We start from the raw sequence: 5,580 nt of genomic DNA, 5'->3' as shown, positions 1-5,580 counted from the left end.
ACGGAGTACTTACCAACACGATCATCATTTTTGAGAGAAATAGTAAAGGTGAATGCATATACGAACAAGTTCTCCGTATAGGATTAGAACAAATTCAACCCAAGCACTCTTTGGTGACGTGCATGATTACATTACTGTTGATCATCTGTCCATCATCGTATAAAGCCCGCCCTGACAATTTGATTGGTCCGAACAGCCCTGGTTCGAGCATAGTTGCTCCACAACAGATCAAGTCCAGATCGAACTTACCGACCTCAAATGTTGTGGGCGGGGCTAAGTTCGGCTGGCATCCAGGCTAATTTTGAACAGAATATTCGAAAACATTAAAACGTTATGTTAAACAGTATGTTAAAGTTTTGAGAACATTATTAAACACTAGATAAGGTTGTCACAATGTTAGCCAAAGTTCAGAGAATGTTCTGTGTTAAAGGGTTAGTTCACCCAAAAATGAAAATTCTGTCATTAATTCCTCACCCTCATGTCGTTCGACACCCGTCAGACCTCCGTTCATCTTCGGAACACAAATTAAGATATTTTAGTTGAAAGCTGATGGCTGAGAAAGGCTTCAGACAGGCCTCCATTGGCATTCAGTACATTTACACTCCCAAGACCCATAAAAGGCACTTAAAACATCGTTACAAAGTCCATCTCACCACAGTGGCTCTACAATAATTTTACGATGCGACGACAATAGTTTTTGTGCGCAAAAAAAAATCAAAATAACACCTTTATCCAACTTGTTCTCGACTTCCGTGTGCCTCCACGACGCATGCGCGAGAATATGACGTAGCGCCGGCGTTCGGGAATCCATGAAATACACACTTAAGCCCCATTTTGAGAACTACGCCGAGACCTAAAGCACGATCAATGTAGAATTCAACAGCTTAGACACGCGCGTCTTCCTCTGCTTGTAAACAAATCGCTTCTGGGTCATGTGTCCGAACGCCGGATCTGCATCAAATTCTCGCGCATGCGTCGTGGAGGCACACACGGAAGACAAGAACAAGTTGGATAAAGGTGTTATTTAGATTTTTTTTTGCACACAAAAACGATTGTCGTCGCATCTTAAAATTATTGTAGAGTCACTGTGGTGAGATGGACTTTGTAACGACGTTTTAAGTGCCTTTTATGGGTCTTGGGAGTGTAAATGTACTGAATGCCAATGGAGGCCTATCTGAAGCCTTTCTCAGCCGTCAGCTTTCAACTAAAATATCTTCATTTGTGTTCCGAAGATGAACGGAGGTCTTACGGGTGTCGAAGGACATGAGGGTGAGTAATTAATGACAGAATTTTCATTTTTGGGTGAACTAACCCTTTAACTGGATTTTAGTGGCTAAAAGATCCAGATTGGCGAAAGAAAGGTAAACTGAGTAGTGTAGCACGTCCCGCTCAAGTCGTCCTTGCGATGGAGGTTCGGGTTGAATAACTAGTTCTTCCAATGTTTCATCATCAAACTGTAGACTGGGCCATCTGGCCAATCAGAGCAGAGTAGCTCACGGAAAGGAGGGATTTAGAGAGACTGACTCATCCGTCGAGTCGTCTGAGAATCATTGAAAAATGTGTGGATGCGCAATGTATATTATGAGAAAATGAAAGTGTTTTTGACCTTTGATGCATGTAAACCTGTTGTAGGAGTCCTCCAAAACAAAATTAGGAGCCTTTAAAATAGAATAATAGTCAAGTCACCTTTATTTATATAACGCTTTTTACAATGCCGATTGTTTCAAAGCAGCTTCACAGTGTTAGACAGGAAAATAATGCAACAGAATTTGATTCGGCTGTACCGCCGCTCTGGAGAAAACGGTGATGTCATCTAGCTTATTTCAGTTACCATACAGTGACAATGTGGGCAGATCAGTAATTTAGTTGAAAATGTATTTTCATATTTAGTTGAATAGTTTGTCCCCAACTGAGCAAGCCAAGCCAAAGGCGACAGTGGCAAAGAACCAAAACTCCATCAGGTGGCATAATGGAGAAAAATAAACCTTGGGAGAAACCAGGCTCAGTCGGGGTGCCAGTTCTCCTCTGGCCATAATAGGGGAACTTAAAGGTCCAACAACAAACAGAACAAAAGCCACCTGTAGGGGAAAAACACCTAAACTGGGTAAAAATGCAAGCAGCTTTACAGTATTAACCATGCAAAATGGTGTCAGTGTCTCCTTTCATCAGTGGTACAACTTCCTTTTCTACTATAAAGCAGCTCTCCAGTGTGATCATGTTTTCACTTGCAGACGTCTTAACAGGAGAAATGAAGACGGAGCCTCAGCGCACACCTATTACATCATCACCAATGGTAGTACAAAGATGTTTACCCGTTGTAGCGAACTTCCAAAACGAACTCCAAACTCCTGGCCTGATTTTGTTCTAAATGACGTCACATCAGTTCATTCTCCGATTTTGCTTGAAGTTTATCAGGGCCTAAAGAGCACACAGCCCAGCGAACAACCCCAAAGCCATACACTCTCACAAGGACAAGACCAACACATGATCCTGCCACCAAACTAAGAACAAGACCAATAAGGTGACAGGACCCTGACAATCTATAGGCTTGTTTATTGTGAATTAGGCTTATATTAAAAGGTATCAGGCTTTGTTATGGGACTTGGCTCCCTGATCCGTATGTGTCAGCACTTCTCATCCCTGTGCATTGTTTCACAATAGTTTCTCATGCCTCTCTTGGACGTTTGCGCCATTTGTTCTTTTTCCCACGATATGGCAACACTTGCTCTGGCCTCGTCAGACCTGGCTTATCTGAACAATGCTCCAAATAACTATGGGGACTCGTCGCTGTGCATTCGGGCCAAGAGGGCTACATACGTTTATGAGTGTGAGGAAAGAGCTGAAGCTTTTTTGTAAGAGATCAAGCTTGGAGCTCAAGCTGCCAAAAATAGGTCTCCCAAACAATTGGAGAGGAGAGCTCTTGACAGAGATAGGGGTTTGACAGGCGTGGAATCCTGCTTGAGAACCGTCAGGTAACAGCTGCAGTGTTGTTGTGGCACTGTGCTGGCCAGGCCTTTCACTGCAGCCTGGTTTCATCATAAATAATACCATCTCATAACTGTGTCCAACATGCTCTCATTCCATTCAGCCTGGTTTCACTGACATATTTTCTAATTTTGGTTCTGTTCTGCAATGTTACTGTAGTACTGTTAATGTATCAAATGGTAATGATCTACACAATATTGCCAAAAGTATTGGGACACCCTCTCCAAATCATTGAATTCAGGTGTCCAATCAGTTCCATGACCACAGGTGTATAAAATCAAGCATTTGCAGACTGCTTCTACAAACATTTGTGAAAGAATGGGCCGCTCTCAGGCGCTCAGTGAATTCAAGCGTGGTACTGTGATAGGTTGCCACCTGTGCAATAAGTCCAATCATGAAATTTCCTCACTACTAAATATTCCACGGTCAACTTTTAGTGGTGTTATAACAAAGTGGAAGCAATTGGGAACAGCAGCAACTCAGCCATGAAGTGGTAGGCCACGTAAAATCACAGAGCGGGGTCAGCGCATGCTGAGGCACACAGTGCGCAGAAGTCGCCAACTTTCTGCAGAGACAATAGCTACAGACCTCCAAACTTTGTGTGGCCTTCAGATTAGCTCAAGAACAGTGCATAGAGATCTTCATGGAATGGGTTTCCATGGCCGAGCAGCTGCATCCAATCCTTACATCACCAAGTGCAATGCAAAGCACGCCACCACTGGTCTCTAGAGCAGAGGAGACGTGTTCTCTGGAGTGAGGAATCACGCTTCTCTGTCTAGCAATCCGATGGACGAGTCTGGGTTTGGTGGTTGCCAGGAGAACGATACTTGCCTGACTACATTGTGCCAAGTGTAATGTTTGGTGGAGGGGGAATTATGGTGTGGGGTTGTTTTTCTGGGGTTGGCCCCTTAGTTCCAGTGAAAGGAACTCTTAATACTTCAGCATACCAAGACATTTTGGACAATTTCATGCTCCCAACTTTGTGGGAACAGTTCGGGAATGGCCCCTACCTTTTACAACAAGCAAGGTTCATAAAGACATGGATGAGCGAGTTTGGTGTGGAGGAACTTGACTGGCCTGCACAGAGTCCTGACCTCAACCCGATAGATCACCTTTGGGATGAATTAGAGCGGAGACTGCAAGACAGGCCTTCTCGTCCAACATCAGTGCCTGACCTCACAAATACGCTTCTTGAAGAATGGTCAGAAATTCCCATAAACACACTCCTAAACCTTGTGGAAAGCCTTCCCAGAAGAGTTGAAGCTGTTATAGCTGCAAAGGGTGGACCAACTCCATATTAAACCCTATACGGATTAAGAATGGGATGTAATTTAAGTTCATGTGAATGTAAAGGCAGGCGTCCCACAACTTTTGTTAATATAGTGTTTTATCTAAACTGTTGTAGAGGTACTTCACGGTGATTTAAAGAACATCTTTTTGTGTTGTGTTGGACTGAATTTAAGTATGATTAAGGGAAATTAAACCTTTTAGCCTTTTCACCAACAGCTAATTTCTAAAATGTCATATTCTACATTTAATATTAACCCTAGAATGCAATGTTTAGTACCAAAACAAACAGAAATGCATAAAGGGGGTTGAATTACCCATATTGTAATGAATGGGTTTCTTAAATAAAATGTCGTATTAATTAAATAATTAAAATAATTGATGATAAAATATCAAAAATGTTTTTTTGTCCACTTTCCTTGTATATATGCATAATAAAAGATAAAATGTATTGTTTTTATTGTTTTGGTCCCACTTTATATTAGGTGTCTTGAACTACTATGTACTAACATTAAAATGAATCATTTGATGCAATGAAATTCTTGTGCACATACATGTTTTTACATTGTACTATATCTTTAAAAAAAAAATAACCATAACTTGCTCCATCTCAGACAGGGACTCCCCGAATCAGGTTATTTTTATTTCTTATACATGGTATTTTGATTTCTTATACATATGTTATCACTATTTTAATACCTTTTCTATGTAAAGCACTTTGAATTACCATTGTGTATGAAATGTGCTATATAAATAAACTTGCCTTGCCTTGTTTATTCAAGTTTGAACTTCACTCCCCACATTTCTCACACAGAACATGTTTAAAAAGGATCTTTCAGACAGAGACCGAACATTTCACATAGGATTTGCACCTTTCTGAGCACAACTTTTGCACACTTTGCACCTCTTCTTTTGTTTGAGCCTTCAGCTGTCCTTTCCTGTAGCCTTTCTCTACTCATCGACTGCATCGGAAATCACATATACTGTCTGAGTAGTGTATACTGTACATTTGATGAAAAACGTAATGCCTGTTACAGTGAATTCAGACATAGCCTACTACTCATTTCACATGCTGCTTTTTACCTAAATATAGGCAGATATGCATATTTGCAAGGAGTTTTGAGGTAATCCAATCCAAAGTGGTAACACTTTACATTAAGGTTCCCTTTGTAAAGGGTTGATAAAAGTGTTTGTTACTAATAACTCATTTACAAATGCATTTTAAATAGTTGATAAGCAGTTATAACTGCATGCATAAAAAGGGACTTTAACGCAATGCCTGCCAAATAGTGAGACATTTTTAACTCA

This window comes from Gobio gobio (assembly GCF_949357685.1).
Source record: "Gobio gobio genome assembly, chromosome: 25".
NCBI classification, from domain to species: Eukaryota; Metazoa; Chordata; class Actinopteri; order Cypriniformes; family Gobionidae; genus Gobio; species Gobio gobio.
This window is presented reverse-complemented; position numbering follows the sequence as displayed.